This window comes from Panicum virgatum, chromosome 6N, assembly GCF_016808335.1.
Source record: "Panicum virgatum strain AP13 chromosome 6N, P.virgatum_v5, whole genome shotgun sequence".
Taxonomy (NCBI): Eukaryota; Viridiplantae; Streptophyta; class Magnoliopsida; order Poales; family Poaceae; genus Panicum; species Panicum virgatum.
Window position 1 is genome coordinate 40,391,987 of NC_053150.1, and position 18,878 is coordinate 40,410,864.

At 41.6% G+C, this 18,878-nt stretch overlaps 1 pseudogene; it reads left to right on the plus strand.

Moving 5' to 3' along the window:
• Window positions 1-17,885: 17,885 nt before the first annotated feature.
• Window positions 17,886-18,873, plus strand: LOC120678159 (annotated as a pseudogene).
• The last annotated feature ends 5 nt before the right edge of the window (window positions 18,874-18,878 follow it).

Genomic DNA, 18,878 nt, shown 5'->3' on the forward strand with positions numbered 1-18,878 from the left:
TAGCCGGCTAAAATCAACATTTTACAGATGTCCAGATACGTGGCGAATAGTTAGTCGAAATATTGACGTAAGCCTATTTTGTCTTTTGGTGGGAGAGAGAGACAAGACCATGTGGAAGGGCAAAAGCGAACTTTTCTGATCATCCACTCGTTTTTCTTTTAACAAATAGCTATGAGAGTGTGCCTATTTCATTGATGGAGAGGAAAGAAGCGCATGACAAACTTAGCTGGATTTGCCCAGCTAATGAGCTTTGCTAGCCCATCTATTTGGCCACATGTTTGGATCAGTTAGTATGCTTGATCTTTAGCGACTTTTGCGTGTATTATCAAACAGGCTCCGAGACTCCCAGTTGAGACTATTTTTCACAATGGCGATACTTTTACGTACTCTGATGCAAGAACTTTATTGACCTATATATAAATATGCCTTGATATACTGAACACCAACAGCAACAGCAACGACGCCTACCAAAATTCCCTTTTTACCGTGGACACCATTAGAGCATCTCCAAAAACTCTTGTATCTTAGGTGAGTTAGCTAAAAAAAATAAAGACAAAAAATTTCTATCCAACGGAAATTCTATCTACCTCGTCTTCTATCCTTATTTTCTATCGAGAGAGTGCTGTTGAGTATCTTTACCTAGCGCTGAGCGTTAGTCATACTTTTTTGGATTTGGACAAGCTGATGGATTTCATGTCTTTTTCGCTAGTTATTTCGTTTTACATAATAGTTATATTAGAATTTTAGTTATTTATAAATACAAGAGCTTTTGGAGATGTTCTTAGTCCATTACCCAGAAGCAGCCACCTGAGGCCCCGCCAAATCCGTTTCTTTCCCTTTTTTTTTGAAAAGCTAAATCCCGAAATGATAGCGCACACTTGATGACACGAAGGGGATATCCTACCTCGCCGCCGCCGCGGTCGTGGAGGCCGCCGGCAGGCGGCGCGCCGCTGCCGTTCGCGTCCAAGGCCAGAGGCCGTAGCCTCCGCTTGAGCTCCTCCAACCCCGCCATTGTTCCACAGCCCGTGAAGCAGAGCAGAGGCTACTGAGAGGGGAGAGCGAACGAACGCACGGCCGCAGAGTGGGTGGGTGGGCTTGGCCTCTCCGAGCTTCCGACGGATGCAGTGTGGGCTGGCTGGTAGGCGCGCGTCGGCGCGGAGAGTTCAGTTAGGTAGGTATGGTCGGAGCACGTGCCTTGCTATCTTGGAACGGTAGGTATGGTCGGAGCACGTGCCTTGCTATCTTGGAACGCCACGTAAAGCTTCCTCCGGAAAGAGACACCACGTACTAGGCACGAAAAGCTGCTTATGTGCTCCACGTCGGCACCAGCTTGTTATTGAATATCCATCTGACTAGCTAGCTAGTCGGTAGTCGATTCCTGTCTCAAATGTACCGAAGGGCGAAGGCTGACTGGATTGGATGTAGTACTTTCTCTGAAAGGCTCCATTGCCGAGGGATAGCACATACTACATGCTACATAAGGGCATACCTCCACTACAAAATGGACCGCTAAATTACTCCTTTATAGATTATAATAAAAAATAATAAAATTATCTTTTTTTTAAAAAAAAGTTACTTCTTGCCCGACTACAGCACAGCCACCAAATCTAGACAGATTTGCTTCTTTTTCTTCCTCCTCTCTTCTCTCTAGTTGTGTTGTGTGTGTTCTGCACCTCCACCCACCAAAGTGACGGCCATCACCTGGTAAAGATGAGAGTAGGTTTTCCTTGCTTCCACTTTCTCTCAAGGAATAATCTCAACCATTAATTCAAGCACTACATCAATGTGCACAAACACTTGGGCTTGTGGGCTGTCTTCTTGAATTTGCTGGGCTCCATATCATCCTCCATGTGGAGGGATAGCCCAACAAAACTCTCCCTCCCGATATCGTGGAGGATCTCACTACCTTCCGGCAGCCATGCCAGCAAGCTGGCAGCAAACATTGAGTTTCTCCTTCGTTACCACTTTAGTCAACATATCAGCACCACTGTTATTGGTGTAGACTTTCTCAAGCTGCATTTGCTTAGAATTCAACACATCTCAAATCCAATGATAACGTACATCAATATGTTTTGACCTTGAGTGAAAACTTGCATTCTTACTCAAACAACACATACTTATCTTGCTCAAACCCAAGTTCATTGACAAATTTTTCCACCCACAATAGCTCTTTGATTGCTTCTGTCGCTGCTATAAATTCAGCTTCCATGTAGACAATGCAACATATTTTTTGCAACTTGCTTTGCCATGACACAGCTCCCCCTGCATAGGTAATCAAATACCCTGAAATAGACTTCCTGATGTCAACATCTCCGGCCATATCTGCATCTGTGTATGCAATTAACACGAGCTCACTACTCCCAAAACAAAGTTTCAGATTAGTGCTGCTTCGGAGGTACCTCAAAATCCACTTCACGGCTTCCCAATGTGGTCTTTCTGGATTAGACATAAATCTGCTCACAGTACTAACCGCATGAGCAATGTCTGGCCTTGTACACACCATAGCATACATTAGACTTCCAACTGCTGATGCATAAGGAACATGCTGCATTTTCTTCTTCTTCTCATCAGTAGAAGGGCACTGCTTGGTGCTTAACTTGAAATGCGTTGCAAGTGGACAGCTCACAGTTTTTGCATTATCCATCTTAAACTTGCAAAGTACTTTCTCAATATACTTCTCCTGAGACAATTACAATCTGTTAGAACTTCTGTCTCTCTCAATTCTCATCCCGAGAATTTGTTTTGATGGCCCTAAGTCTTTCGTGGCAAAAGACTTGCTCAACTGTTTCTCAGCGCTGTAATTTTTGAGACATTCTTGCCAACAATCAAGATATTATCAACATAGAGCAACAAGACGATAAAATCATCACCTGAGAACCTCTGGAAGTATACACAATGGTCTGAGCTACTTCTCTTGTAGCCTCGCTCCCCCATAACTGAGTCAAATTTCAAATACCATTGTCTTGGTGCTTGCTTCAGGCCATAGAGACTCTTCTTCAGTTGCACATATAGTCTTCTTTGCTTTTCACAAAAAACCCCTCAGGCTGCTCCATGTAAATCTCTTCCTCTAGATCACCATGAAGGAAGACTGTCTTCACATCCATTTGCTCAACTTTCAAGTTGGGGTTAGTTGCCAAGCCAAGGATCACTCTAATTGTGTCATTTTCACCACCGGAGAAAGATTTAATCAAAATCAATACCTTTTTTTTTAGCTGAATCCTTTCACAACAAGCCTGACCTTGTATCTTGGATGTGGCGTGTGCTCTTCTTGTTTGATTCTATAGACCCACTTGTTTTTCAAAATCTTCTTGCTTTTGGGCAACTTCACCAACTCATATATATGATTCTTATGCAAGGAATTCATTTCTTCTTACATAGCTTTCATCCACTCTTTTTTGTGCTCATCTTCCATTGCATTTGCAAAACACTCTGGTTCTGAACCATCAGATAGTAACACCACATACTGATCTGAGGGATACCTGGTGGAAGGAACTCGATCTCTGCTAAATCTTCCGAGTGGAACTGTTGGTGGATCTTCTGGTACTGGTGGCTGCTGATTTGGATCATCAATTTCAGCATCAAACTCATGCTGCTGGGGAGCATTTTCATCACCTGTACCATGCACATCATCTTGTGCATCATCTGCAGCATCACCTTCACCTTATCAGCTTGCTGTGGAGCTGGAGCTGCAGGAATTGGGTCTAAATCAACCAATGGTTCTTGCTGAGGAACCTGCACTTTTGTCTTCACAATATCCTCAATTGTTTGATCTTCAACAAACACAACATCACGGCTTCCCACAACCTTCTTTGCAATTGGATCAAATAGTTTGTATCCAAACTCATCCAATCCATAGACAAAGAAGATACACTGTCGTGTCTTAGCATCAAGTTTCAACCTTTCATCTTGAGAAATATGAACAAAGGCCTTGCACCCGAACACTTTCAAGTGATCATAAGAGACATCCTTGTTATACCAAACCCTGTTAGGAACATCTCCCTGCAAAGGATAGGACGATGAGAGATTAATAAGATAAACTGCAGTCATCAAATCCTCACCCTAATAGATCTTAGGTAGCTTTGCATGTGACAACATGAAAGCATCTAGGCCCCTAATTCGAGTTTTGGTAATTAATGACAACGGTTTGTGGATTAACGATTTCATTTGAGATAATGAGTATAGGTTGATCCACGGATGAAGCTCATGGGGGAGAAATTGATGTGAAAAACAAAAGTGTAGCATTCAAAGCTCAAGATAGTAAAAATGAAGAAGAAAGTGGGTGCCAAGAAGAAGAATTGGATGAGGAGATGGCTCTTTTTGTCAAGAGATTCAATAGAATGATGAGCAAGAAGAACTTTGGCAAGAGAGGTCAATCATCAAGAAAAAATCCGTTTGTGGACAAGACTTGCTTCCAATGTAGTGAAGTAGGTCATATCATTGTAAATTGTCCAAACAAGAAAAAGGACAAGAAAAATGATGAAAAAAAGAAGAAGAAGTTCATCAAGAAGAAGAAGAATGGCCAAGCTTATTTTGTTGAATGAGATTCCGATGCAAGCTCCGATGATGATGATGATGATGATGATGATGATGATGATGATGATGATGATGATGATGACAAGCCATCCAAGGGAGTTGCCGGGATCGCCATCAAGGAGGCTCCATCACTCTTCTCTACACCACATTGTCTTATGGCAAAGGGTGGTGCAAAGGTGCAACAAGATGGTGAACTTGGTGAACTTGATGAACTTTCATATGATGATCTTGTTGAAATGCTCAATGATGCCGATGAATTCATGACAAAGGAAAAGGCTAAGTTAAAGGATTTGAAGTTGAAGTTTACTTCTCTTCAAGATTCCTATGAGGAGCTAAAGACTTCTCATGAGAATCTCAAAGAAACTCATGAGAAGCTTGAGGAAGCTCACAATACCTTGCTTAATCATGAAAGAAAAGCAACATTGAGCATTGGTGTTAGTTGTGATTTAATTGATGATAAATCTTATGGCTCTAGCTCTACTAGTTCTTTTTGCACCAAAATTGATAACCCATATTGCAATGAATCTCTCATTATGGAAAATGATTTGTTAAATAAAGAGATTATTTGCTTGACTAATGATTTGAGAAAGTGCTATGATAGTAGAGCCAAGTTTAATCATTGTTGGGCAAGCCAAAAGTTCACCTTGAACAAGCAAGGGTTTGGATACATTCCTAAGAAAGGGAAGAAGGCTTTTGTGCAAACCAAAACTACTTTTGTGAAGAGTAGTGGTAAGCCATATTGTGAAAAAATGCAAGAAGGTTGGTCATGTTGAGAAGAATTGCACCAACAAGAAAAGTCATATCCTTTGATTCAAGTTACATTCTTATGAAAAATTCAAATGGCAATGTTAGTACAAAATTTGTTGGGATACCTATAAATGGTGCTAAAAAAATGCCATTTGGGTGCCAAAAGTCTTGGTCACTAACGTGGTCACTAATGTTCAAGGATCCAAGAAAGTTTGGGTATCTAAAAGAGTTACTTCCTTTTTGTAGGTGAATTACAAGTCCGGAGGAAGACATTGGGTGCTTGATAGTGGATGCACTCAACACATGACCGGAGATCCAATGATGTTTTCCTCTCTAGATGAGAATGTGGGTGGCTATAGTGACATCATCTTTGGTGACAATAGCCGGGGCAAAGTCAAAAGAGTTGGTACAATTCCTATCTCAAGTGATTATTCTCTTTCAAAAGTATTGTTGGTTGATTCTCTCAAGTTTAATCTCTTAGCGGTCACTCAACTTTGTGATTTTGGATATAAGTGTAGTTTCACTAAAGATGATGTGGTAGTGACTAGCTTGGATGGAAAAGATCACATCTTTACGGGATTTAGACATGAGGATGTATATCTTGTGGATTTTGCTACTAAAGAGGCAAACTTGTCTACTTGCTTGTTCACTCAATCATCTTTGGGTTGGTTATGGCATAGAAGGCTTGGTCATGTTGGCATGAAGCAACTCAACCGACTTTTGAAGCATGATTTAGTAGTTGGCTTGAAGAATGTGAAGTTTGAAAAAGATAAGTTATGTAGTGCTTGTCAAGCCGAAAAATAAATTGCAAATTCTCATCCCACTAAGAGTGTCATGTCAACCGAGAGACCATTGGAATTATTGCTTATGGATTTATTTGGTCCTACAACATATAGAAGCATTGGTGGAAATTGCTATTGTCTTGTGGTAGTAGATGATTACTCAAGATATACATGGGTTTTCTTTCTTCATGATAAGGCCGATACATATGACACATTCAAGAAATTCTTGACAAGGGCCAAAAATGAATTTGAGCTCAAGGTGAAGAAAGTGAGGAGTGACAATGGAAGTGAGTTTAGAAACACAAGAGTTGAAGAATGGTGTGATGAGAAAGGAATCAAGCATGAATTCTCAACCAAGTACACTCCGGAACAAAATGGTCTTGTTGAGAGGAAAAATAGAACCTTGATTGATATGGCAAGATCAATGCTCTCCGAGTACAATGTTTCGGATAGCTTTTGGGCCGAAGCAATCAACACGGCTTGTCATGCCTCTAATAGATTGTATTGCCATAGATTTCATAACAAGACCCCATATGAGTTGCTCATTGGAAGGAAGCCAAATATATCATATTCTAGAGTGTTTGGTTGCAAATGCTATATTCTCAAGAAGGGAACTCGGTTATCAAAGTTTCAAAGCAAATGTGATGAGGGTTTTCTTCTTGGATATTCATCTTGTAGCAAGGCTTATCGGGTCTACAACAAAACACATGGCATTGTTGAAGAAGCATATGATGTTGAGTTTGATGAAACCAATGGGTCTCACAATGAACAAGAAAATCTTGATGATGTGAGAAGTGATGGATTGAGAAATGCAATGAAAAACATGTCAATTGGTGATGTTAGACCAAGAGAAGAAGATGAAGATGAAGATGGTCCTTCTATCTCTATTAGAGTTAATCCTTCAACTTCTATCGCAAATGATCAAGCACAACCAATTGTACAAGATTCAAGTAATAATGATTCTCAAGTACAAGATCAAGTTGGTTCATCTAGTGCACCTGCTTCATCAACTCAAGAACCCATTGTTCCTCAAAGAATTCATCGTATTCTTGCAAAGGATCACCCGGTGGATCAAATCATGGGTGATATTAGTAAGGGTGTCCAAACTCGATCTCGCATTGCTTCATTTTGTGAACATTATTCTTTTGTATCTTTTCTTGAACCTAACCGTGTAGATGAAACATTGAGAGATCTGTATTGGGTGAATGTTATGCATGAAGAATTAAATAATTTCACCCGGAATCAAGTTTGGGATCTAGTTGAGAGGCCCAAGAATTATAATGTTATTGGCACTAAATGGGTCTTTAGAAACAAGCAAAATGAAGGTGGAATGGTTGTGAGAAACAAGGCAAGATTGGTAGCTCAAGGCTTCACTCAAGTCGAAGGTTTGGATTTCGGTGAAACTTTCGCTCCCGTTGCTAGATTAGAAGCTATTAGAATTTTATTAGCTTATGCTTGCTCTCACAATATAAAACTTTTTCAAATGGATGTGAAAAGTGCTTTCTTGAATGGCAAGATTAGTGAACTTGTTTTTGTTGAGCAACCTCCCGGTTTTGAAGATCCCAAGAAGCCAAATCATGTATACAAGCTCTCTAAAGCTCTTTATGGTCTTAAGCAAGCTCCACGAGTTTGGTATGAAAGATTGAGGGACTTTCTTATCTCTAAGGGCTTCAAAATTGGTAAGGTTGACACTACTTTGTTCACTAAAGCAATTGGTAAGGATTTGTTTGTTTGTCAAATTTATATTGATGATATTATATTTGGTTCAACTAATCCAAATTTTTGTGAGGAATTTGGTGAAATGATGTCTAGGGAATTTGAGATGTCCATGATTGTTGAATTGAGTTTCTTTCTTGGACTTCAAATCAAGCAACTCAAGGAAGGCACCTTTGTGTGTCAATCAAAATATGTGAAGGATATCTTGAAAAAATTTGGTATGGAAGATGCAAAACCAATCAAGACTCCTATGGCCACCAATGGGCATTTCGACCTAGATGAGGGCGGTAACCTGGTTGACCAAAAGCTTTACCGTTCGATGATTGGTAGTTTGCTTTATTTGACCGCATCTAGGCCCGACATCATGTTTAGTGTTTGCATGTGTGCATGATTTCAAGCCGCACCTAGAGAATGTCATTTGACCGCCGTCAAAAGGATCTTGAGATACTTGAAATTTTCTCCTAATATTGGTTTATGGTATCCCAAGGGTGCTCATTTTGATTTGGTTGGATTCTCGGATTCAAATTATGCGGGGTGCAAGGTTGATAGGAAAAGCACCTCCGGTGGTTGTCAATTTCTTAGAAGATCTCTTGTATCTTGGTCATCAAAGAAGCAAAACTCCGTGGCTCTTTCAACCGCCGAAGCGGAATATATTTCGGCCGGAAGTTGTTGTGCACAATTGTTATGGATGAAGCAAACTCTTCTTGACTATGGTGTGAAATTTGATGAAATTCTCTTGTTGTGTGATAATGAAAGTACCGTGAAGATTGCTACTAATCCGGTTCAACATTCAAGAACCAAGCATATTGATATCCGCCATCATTTTCTTAGAGATCATGTGAACAAGGGTGATATCAAGATTGATGGTATTGGTAAGGATGATCAATTAGCCGATATATTTACCAAGGCTTTGGATGAATCTCGGTTTTGCAAGTTAAGAAATGAGTTAAATATCATTGACTTCTCAAATGTGGCTTGAAAACTAGCACATGTGGCATATGGTTCTTTCATGCACTCTTTGTTTCATTTTTCTGATTTTTTGACGTATTTTTGAGCCTTTTATGAGTTTTCATGATTTTACTCGATTTATTTTTGAATTCTTGTTGTAACTTGCTTATATGAGTCTTTTGAAGGTTTTCATGCAAGATTTGAGATTTTTGGATTTTTATATGAGCAATGATCCCAAATTGAAGTTGGAATTGAGAAAGTTGGCAAAATTCTGTGCTGTCTGAAATTTGGTATAGCGGACGGTCCGCGGGTAATGGGCGGACAGTCCGCCATTCATGAGACTTGTTCACCAGAGGCTCTCTAGAGAAGTTCTCAACTGCAAAAATACACTGCGGACAGTCCGCCAAAGGACCACGGACGGTCCGCCTGTGTTGGGCAGAATTTGCCAGAGGCAGTGTCAGTCGGGTGTCAGTGTAAAAAACTCATATGTGGATGGTCCGCCAGGGTTCTGCGGACAGTCCGCAACTGGACAGAAAGGTGGGGTCGGCCAGACTTGACTTATAATGGGTGTCCCTCTCACAACCCCCCCACCAAACCGCACACATCATCCAAAAAGCTCTCTCTCTTTCTCTCTCAAGCACGTGGGGGAGACGACAAGGTCAAGGCTTTTTGGCGTGATTCCCGAACGGTCCGAGAACATCTCCGGACTATTCTCAAGATTGTGCATCATGTCCTCTCGGTATTTTGACGAATCCCTAACTCTTGTTCTTGGATTTCTTTATTGGAATAAGTTAGGGTTAGATGCTCCGATCTGTTTTTGGACCATGGATTCTTGAAAATACTTGGGGGATCTTGTTCCTAGTGATGAGGAGATGCTATAGTTAAAATTTGGTTCGTGGATTTGAATCGAAACTCAAAATATGGGTGAATCAAAGTTGAGGGCGATTTTGTGTTCCTACGCAGAACAGATGGGTCGCGGACAGTCCGCCTGCTAGACGCGGACGGTCCGCCGTGGTAGTTCATGAACCGCGGACAGTCCGCGTTCAGAAGTGCGGACGGTCCGCCAGTGTAAGATTTTTCAGATGAATGCTGAACTGACTTATATCATTATGGATTGGTTCTATTGCTTTAGTAATTGTTCTTATGGTTAAATCTTGATCTCAGGCCACCCCGGAAGATCATCAAGGCCACTGCTTCTAAAATCAAGAAGGCTATGACTTCCAAAAGACAAAGAGACAGTGATGACTCTGATGATGTGGACTATGCTCCAAATCTCAGTGAGATGGCTGCTGCATCTTCAGTGGGTGATATTGGTGATGAATCTTCAGTGGAAGAGACTGAGGGAGTTGAGGATGATGTTACAGATCTGATGGGGCTAGATCTTCCTAGCCGACAGTGGACTGCAGAGAGTTATGCAAATGCTAGAGCAGTGAATCAGTTCAGCTTGCCTCGTGACACCAACATCCTCTTCTTCAAAACTGAGGTAAAAAAGATGCTTACTTTAGTCATCTAGTTAAGAAGAATGTATTCAAACATTAAACCATTGACCTAGGCTATATGAGACAACAACAAGTCATGTCTGATCTAGTGGATAGATTTCAGCAAATGGGGTTAGCAAATTTTCTGCAGCATAGGTGTGATTGGAATGAAACTGTGATACGTCAGTTCTATGCCACTCTAGAGATCAACATGGTTGAGGAAATATTTTGGTGGACAACTGGCAAGAGAACCTATTATGCTACATTTGCACAGTTTGCTTAGGCTAATCAGTTGGATTATGATTTCATCACTAGTGAGCAAAGTGTGAATGTTGTGTTAGAAAACCCTCTAGATGAGAATGACTACCCCATGTACTATGAGCCTGCACATCTTGGTATTGCTAGAAGCTTTGGGGGCACTCAGGGTCTGAGGCATCATCCTGCAGTGATTAATAAGATTGTCAGAGTCACATTCATGCCTAAGAGTGGCAACAAGGACACGATTAGAGGACTCTATTGGAATGTGATATCTCATGTCATGAACGGGAATAGAATAAATGTCATTGCTCTTATCATGGATCAGCTTGCAGATTTAAGGCTTAACATGGAGATAAAACTATATTTTGCTCGATACATTATGTCCGTCATCAAGGTCAAGTCTAGCTTCAGAGGGATATGTGAAAGCAAGCACACCCCATTCAGGCCATTCAAGAATGACAATACTTTTCTTTTGAGGCCTTTGACTCCTTTCCCTGGAGATGATATGGATGCTGAAGCACAGGGGCAGGATGATGATAGTGATGATGATGCTCACATGGGAGCAGCTGCGGCTCAGCATGCCATGCCACCACCGCATCCTCCAGTACAGCAGCAGTGGGCTCCTCCAACTGGCTACTTTGACCCTTACTTTGCATCCATGCAGGAGAGCATGTCCTCTCAGATTTGCGGGGTTGGCTGATCAAATGCAGAATCAGATGAATCTCAACTTCCAGAACATGCAGCAGCAGATGTTCCAGCCCATGATGGCTCAGATGCAGGGGGTTCAGCAGAGTTTACACTTAGACATAGCAGCTCTTGACTCACGCTTTGAGGACTTGCCCTCTTCTGAGCAGTTTGAGCAGCTTGAGCAGAGGCAGGAGCAGCTAGAGCAGCGCTTTGATACTTTCAGCACAGCCTTCATCGGGTTTTCTGACCACTTCTACTCGGTATTTCCGGCTCCAGTGCCGCCTCCAGAGTTCTACCCGCACCAGCCGTTCTACCCACCACCACCTCCTCCACCGCTGATGGATTGACTTTCTTGGCAATTGATGCCAAAGGGGGAGAAGGAGCTTTGGAGTGCTTGGATATAGGGGGAGCTCATGGACTTCTCATGGAGATCATTCGCCTTCGGCTTCCGCTTGCTACTCATGTTTATTTGCGTTGAACTATTGCATTACATGTTTATGATTTGTGTCTTGCATGAACTCGGTTTGAGACTTGTGTTTGGATTTGAACATTTGGTTTGTAATGTGTGATGAACTAGCTCATGGACTTCTCATGGAGATCATTCGCCTTCGGCTTCCGCTTGCTACTCATGTTTATTTGCGTTGAACTATTGCACTACATGTTTATGATTTGTGTCTTGCATGAACTCGGTTTGAGACTTGTGTTTGGATTTGAACATTTGGTTTGTAATGTGTGATGAACTATGTTGATTTGTGTTACTCTTATCTATTAATATTCATCTTGTGGTTGTGAGGTTGTGCTAACCAAGCTAAAATTTATATCATATATATCTTGTATCTTGTATGCCTTGATTTCCACTTGTAGGGAAAACTCCGTCAAAATTCTCAAATATATATATGTGCTCTTGGTATTCATGTAAATTTATATGCACATATCAAGGGGGAGTTCTCTCTACTCATCGAACTTGGTGAATTTATTCATACCATATTCTGAAATTTTCAAGAAAAATGAGTAAGTTCTTCCAAAGTTCAATTCCAAGTCCACCTTATGGCTAGTGTATAAAGTTGACTTGAACACTTTTATCACTCCAAAATATAGTGTTGTCATCAATTACCAAAAAGGGGGAGATTGAAAGCATCTAGGCCCCTAATTCGAGTTTTGGTAATTAATGACAACAGTTTGTGGATTAACGATTTCATTTGAGATAATGAGTATAGGTTGATCCACGGATGAAAGAGATTTGGTTGTGAACGTATGGAGTTTTGGAGAGGATGAGCAAAGCTCGGGCTCAAGGCAAAGGTATAAAATAGGGCTTTTGTATTTTACCGATCACAAGGCATTTAGTGGATGAAAAGTGACCGGATTTGTTGGATAGATAGCCGTACTATCAAGAGGGGTTGTGTACTCGTGCTTGACGGGTCTTTAGTGCCATTCTGCTCAAAATATCTAGGTGCATGCATGAGGGCTAACGACGTTTTAAAAAGATTTGAAAAAGATCAAGTTTGAGAGCTGACTGCACAAGTGCGGACAGTCCGCTCCTTGGGAGGCGGACGGTTCGCAATCGTTCCAGAGAGCATGTTTGGCTCTGGTGGTATTTAGGTGTGACTGGAGGACAGTCCGGCCCAGGTGGGCGGACGGTCCGCAGCTCTAACTCAAATTGTACCAGAGAGGGTGTTTTCTCTGGTTGGGCTTATGATCTGTGCGGCGGACGGTCCGCCCCTGGGGAGCGGACGGTCCGCCGGCTATTTGACAATTTGTACCAGAGACATTGTTGTCTCTGGTGGTTTTCAAGGTTGAACGGCGGACGGTCCGTACCTTGGGCGTGGACGGTCCGCCGGGCTTTTTCAAATTGTTCCAGAGACGATGTTCGTCTCTGGTGGTGTGGAACACATAACTGCGGACGGTCCGCCCCTGTGGCGCAGACGGTCCGCTAGGGCTGTAACGGCTAGTTTTGACACGCATTAAATGCACTCTGACTCACTGGTTTATAACGGCGAATGGTCCAGTTTTTGAAACGCGGACGGTCCGCGACTTCGCAGAAAAGAGTGTAACGGCTAGTTTTTGATGGGATGTCCATATATACCCAATGCCCGGCCATTGGGTGTCTCTCTTGGCCATTTGGACTGCATACTTGACACTATAGAGCTAAGGCATCCCTCTCACACACACTTGCTTAGAGATTGCATTCTTGAGGGTGGGAGAGCTTCCTAGTGCATTGCATCAAGAGTTTGAGCTTTGTGGCATTAGGGAAACTTCAAGCAAGCGTCATCAACTTGTTACTCTTGGGAGTTGCCGCTCCCTAGACGGCTTGGAGAAGAGGATTTCGTGGAGCACCTCCAAGGAGATTATTGAGGAGCCCCGATTTCGGTTGTGAGAGGTCTTGTGCTCACCTCACCGGAGTGGTGAAGAGCAACTCTAGTGGAATCGAGGTGTGGAGCGGTTTCTTGATTCAAGCCAGCTCAAGATCAAGAGGTTCTTGATAGAGGAGCGGTTGATTCTTGGAATCCACCTCAACGTGGATTAGGGGTGACCGGCAAGTCATCGACACCACGGGATAAATTCTTTTGTCAAGCTTGGTTACTTCTCTTGCTCACTTTAATTCTTGTTTTTTACTTTGAGCAATTTACTTTACTAGAGCTTGATTTGTATCTTGTCACCCTAGGTTGCAAACCCATCTAGAGATAGTAATAGCATGACATAGAGCTTTCCTTTGTTACTAATTAAATTTCTCTAGTGTTGTTGGTTTTAGATTTTAAACCGCCTATTCACCCCCCCTCTAATCGGTGTTCTTGATCCTACACAACATACACCTCACTCTCTCCACAATTGTCCTGTTCATCCTCTTAGCAATACCATTTAACTGTGGTGTCTTTGGAGGTGTGAATTGGTGCCTAATCCCTTTTTCTTTGCAATATGCATCAAATGGCCCAATATACTTTCCTCCATTATCAGTGCGAATGCACTTGATCTTCTTCTCAGTTTCTCTCTCAACTGAGGCTTAGAATTGCTTGAACACACCTAGCACTTGATCTTTAGACTTCAAGGAAAAAGCCCGAACTTTTCTGGAGAAATCATCAATAAAAGTGATAAAGTATTTAGCACCACCAATTGATCTTACTGACATTTTGCAAACATCTGAATGCACCAAGTCCAGTAACTCTGACTTCTTGTGTGGAGGTAGACTCTTGAAAGCAACCATGTGCTGCTTCCCAACTAGACAATCTGCACATTTGTTCAAATGTACACTTTTCATCCCTTTCCATAGATTTTTCTTCACTAGAACGGTCATCCCCTTCTCACTCATATGCCCAAGTCTCTTGTGCCATAAAACACATGGGTCTTCTTTCTTTAATGCATTGACAGAAACACTAGAGAGGTTAGCAGAAACATGGTGCAAAAGTGAAATTCGGTTACCTTTTGCGACTACCATGCTGCACTTGGTGTGTTTATACTGTCCATCTCCAAATCTACTAGAATACCCATCTGCATCAAGCAATCCAATTGAAAAAATTTGTTGAGTCGAAGTGCCTCAACATGCCTCACAGACTTGAGGACCAATTTGGTACCATTAGCAGTCTCTAAATGCACATCTCACTTTCCAATGATTGCTGCTCTATTATTGTTGCCCATCTTCACAACACTAAAATCACTTGATGTATAGTTTGTGAAGTACTCTCAATGAGATGTAGCATGTCTGGTAGCACCGCTATCCGGTATCCAAATCATCTCATCACCATTCACATAGTTGATGGCTGCATCATCAGAAGCTACAGTGATCTTCTGCTCGATAGTGGAACAAGAACAACCCTCATTACCTTCATTTTCAGCATCAATGACAATCATCATCTCATCAACTACAGAAGTAATGCGTCCAACATCACTGTCACTATCACTATCATACTTCTGAGCTTCCTTCTTTTTCTTATCCTTTTCTTTTTTTCCATTTGCGGCATTGCCACTTCTTGTGTCCCTTCTCATGTCAGTGGTAACACACCACTTTACTACTTTTATTTCTCGACTTGCTTCTATTTTCAGCTGCACCTTTTCTCGGACCTCGGCTCATACTTCTCCCCCGTGACTTGGTGACTAGCACCTCAGAATGAGAAGAGCTACTTCCCTTTTCAGCAATCCTTCTGACTTCTTCATTTAGTACCTTGGTCTTGACAAGATTCCAAGTAACAACACCATTAGGGGCTGAATTACAAAGTGTGACTTTCAAAGTCTCCCAAGTGTCCAACAATGAGCCAAGTAGCAGCAAAGCTCTAACCTCATCTTCAAATGAGATCCCCATCGAGGACAACTGATTTATAATGCCTTGAAGTGCATTCACATGATCAGCCACAGGAGCACCCTTTCGGTACCTCAGATTCATCAATTGCTTGATCAAGAACATCTTGTTAGTACCTTCCTTTCGGGCATACAACTCCTCTAGTTTCTGCCATAAGGTACGTGCATGTGTCTCATCACTGATATGGTTGAAAACATTATCATCCACCCATTGTCAAATGAAACCACAAGCTTGACGATGAAGAACCCACCAATCATCATCAGATTTATCATCCGGCTTTGCCTCAGCAAACACTGGCTTCCAATACTCTTTGACATAGAGTAAATCCTCCATCTTACCCTTCCAAGCTTGGTAATTTGTACCATTCAATGAGATCATTCTGCTTGTATTTGCTTCCATCTTCAACACAAGGCAAAACAGCAAGTGAGTCAAGTTGAATACAAGCTGAAACAATCTGAATTTAAGCTCTTGATACCACTCTGTTAGGATAACGGCACTAACAAATGCACTATTTAATCTCTCATCTTGTGATGACCATTGAGGAGAACATCTTCCAACAGATATGCAGCGGAAGAATAAGAATCACAGGCACAAGAGACACAATGATTTAGGTGGGAAACCTCCTCAACGTGAGAAGTAAAAACCCGCGGGACCAATCGGTCCACTCCAAGCTTCCACTATAATCAACAATAGTTACAAGAAGTCTTCTCTAGGACCTCTAGAGAATTACACCAGCAGAAACATATTCACCATGATACACTTGACATCAACAATAATAACAATAACAAGTATATATCAAGAGGTATGACAATTGTCAACAGAGAAGTCATAGATTCTATCTCCTTCGGTAATCAGTTCATATTTCACTAACCACAGCTCCATTGTGCACAAATTTTTTCATACAAGTAGATATACGAGTCCTCTGATTATTGACAAAATTTCAGCTCAATCGGACACCGTTTGACCACCCAAACAAATCATCTACCGAAACTGCTCTGTGCTGAAACTGCAGTCACCCGAACTGACAAAATCCCTATCAAATATGATGCTCTGCTCAACCAATCCTCAAACCCACTGACCAGATCAAAGTACTCTAAGTGTAGAACGAGATAAAAAATTTGGTGCAAATCCAAGCACGTTTGAGCCTCCAATCACTGGCTTGAAGCAGATCAGTTCGCAGCCACCAAATCTAGATAGATTTGCTTCTCCTTCTTCCTCCTCTCTTCTCTCTAGTTGTGTTGTGTGTGTTCTGCACCTCCACCCACCAAAGTGATGGCCCGCACCTGGTAAAGATGAGGGGTAGGGTTTCCTTGCTTCCACTTTCTCTCAAGGAACAATCTCAATCATTGATTCAAGCACTACATCAATGGTGCACAAGTAGTTGGGTTTGTGGGCTGTCTTCTTGAATTTGCTGGGCTCCATATCATCCTTCATGTGGAGGGATATCCCAACATCTATTCCATCATGCAACGTGTGAATCATCAGGTTTTTTTTCTTTATCTTCATAGAGGGTCTTTTCCTCTACGAGATAGGGGGCTTGTTCACGATTTGTGTGGGTCAGGTGCTTGCGTTGAACATAATCTTAAATTGTAGTGTATGAGTAACAAAATCTTCAGAATGTTGGTTTTTCTTGTTGAGTTAGTTATTTTTCTTCTTAGATATATTCATGTCTACCATGAACATCACAACCAAGGTTGTTTTCTTCTTCTTCTTCTTCTTTTATTTTGAGAATTTATGACCATGCTTGTTGGGTTGTAGATGGATTGATTGCTTCGGCGAATAAACCCTTTCATTCACCCTGTCAACAAGATGGTGATATTGATTCTCTACCTGGCGAACCAACGATGAGGTGTTCAGTCCTGTACCTTCTAGAGGTATGTGGCATGAAATTTTTTATTATGGCTGGATTATCTTGCAGGAATAATATCACCATAACGGCTGTTAGCATACCTCTACTCTGCTAATAAATTAGTAGTTTTCCTGTCTATTGTGAGTCTTAGATCAACTGTGGGTTCCTAGAGTTATCTTAGTTTCTCTTAAATTCATTGCTGCTTTAGCCTATTTATAACACGCAATTAGCTATTTGCATGATAATGCTGTGCATTTTGGTTAGCTATTAGCTATTTGCATGATAATAGCAAACAATACCTTCAGAACCTTCTTTTTTTTGGAGAACCACTTAAAGTTGACAACACTGTTAGACAAAAACTTTTGCATGCAATGCTCAATCTACATACCGAGGTTACATTCAATTTCACTATCTACCTAAGCGATGTGTGAATCATGTCGAGTTCTATCCAGGGTAGAATGCTACTCCATGTGGTTCTACTATTTTTCTCTCTGTTTAAGTAACAATTTAGTATGACAATCCCAATGTTAACATTCTGTTCCCATGCTTGCCCATGCAGGATATTTGGCATCATATCCATTCTCTAATGCCATTGCGTGATGCTGCTCGTGCTGCTTGCCTGTCTCATGCCTTTCTATGTTCTTGGAGGTGTTATCACAACCTCACCTTCAATAAGGATGCACTTAGGCCTGAAGCATGTACATACAGTGGTGATTTCGCAGACGCAGTTGACTGTATTATGAGAAATCACTCAGGCATTGATGTGAAGATATTGGAGCTCGAACCATTTTGTATCGCTTATCATAATCTTAATAGTTGGCTTCAGGTTGCTGTTAAACCATTTTGCTCCAAATCTCACCACTCTAGACTTTTGTGGAAAACCAAAACTATTGCTTGGAGAAGATTGGCAGTTCAAGAAATTAAGCATGTCACATTCAGATGTTATCTATTATGCTCGTACTTATCTGCCATCCATTATGCCAAATCCTGATACTCTTGAATTATGTTCTAGTGATGAGGTAATCTAAAACTTTTTGTGGTAGATGATTAGCAGTATGTGCACATCTCAGTGGTCATAGCTTGTGAATTATTTTAACCTGACATGTGGCGTATTGGTTTATGCAGGTGGTCGATACACTAATGCTGCCTACAAGATTCCTCTGCCTCAAGCACCTAACCATTTATCTAGGATCCTTTCCTTGGTCCTATGACTATTTTTCTCTGGTTTCTTTCCTTGTTGTGTCTCCTTCCTTGGAGACTTTGAGCTTGAATGTCTGATCGCGGTGTTGGACCAATTACTTGCATTTCCTTTTCATCTTTATAGGTATCAAAGAAACCTATGAAGGATGAATTGATTGTCTCAAAAATCCTCACAGTTGAGGCAGAAGGCTGAAGGCCAGCATTTCCACCTCAAAAATGTGAAGATCACAGGGTTCAGCTCTGCAAAAGGCTTTGGTTGAGCTGACCTGTTATATCCTCAAGAACGCAGTGTCACTTGAGTGCCTTACCTTGGACATCCATTATGGTTCAACTCGGAGGTGTTCTGACAGCATATTGGACAGTGCAGCCCCTTGGGCAACGGTTTGAGGGTA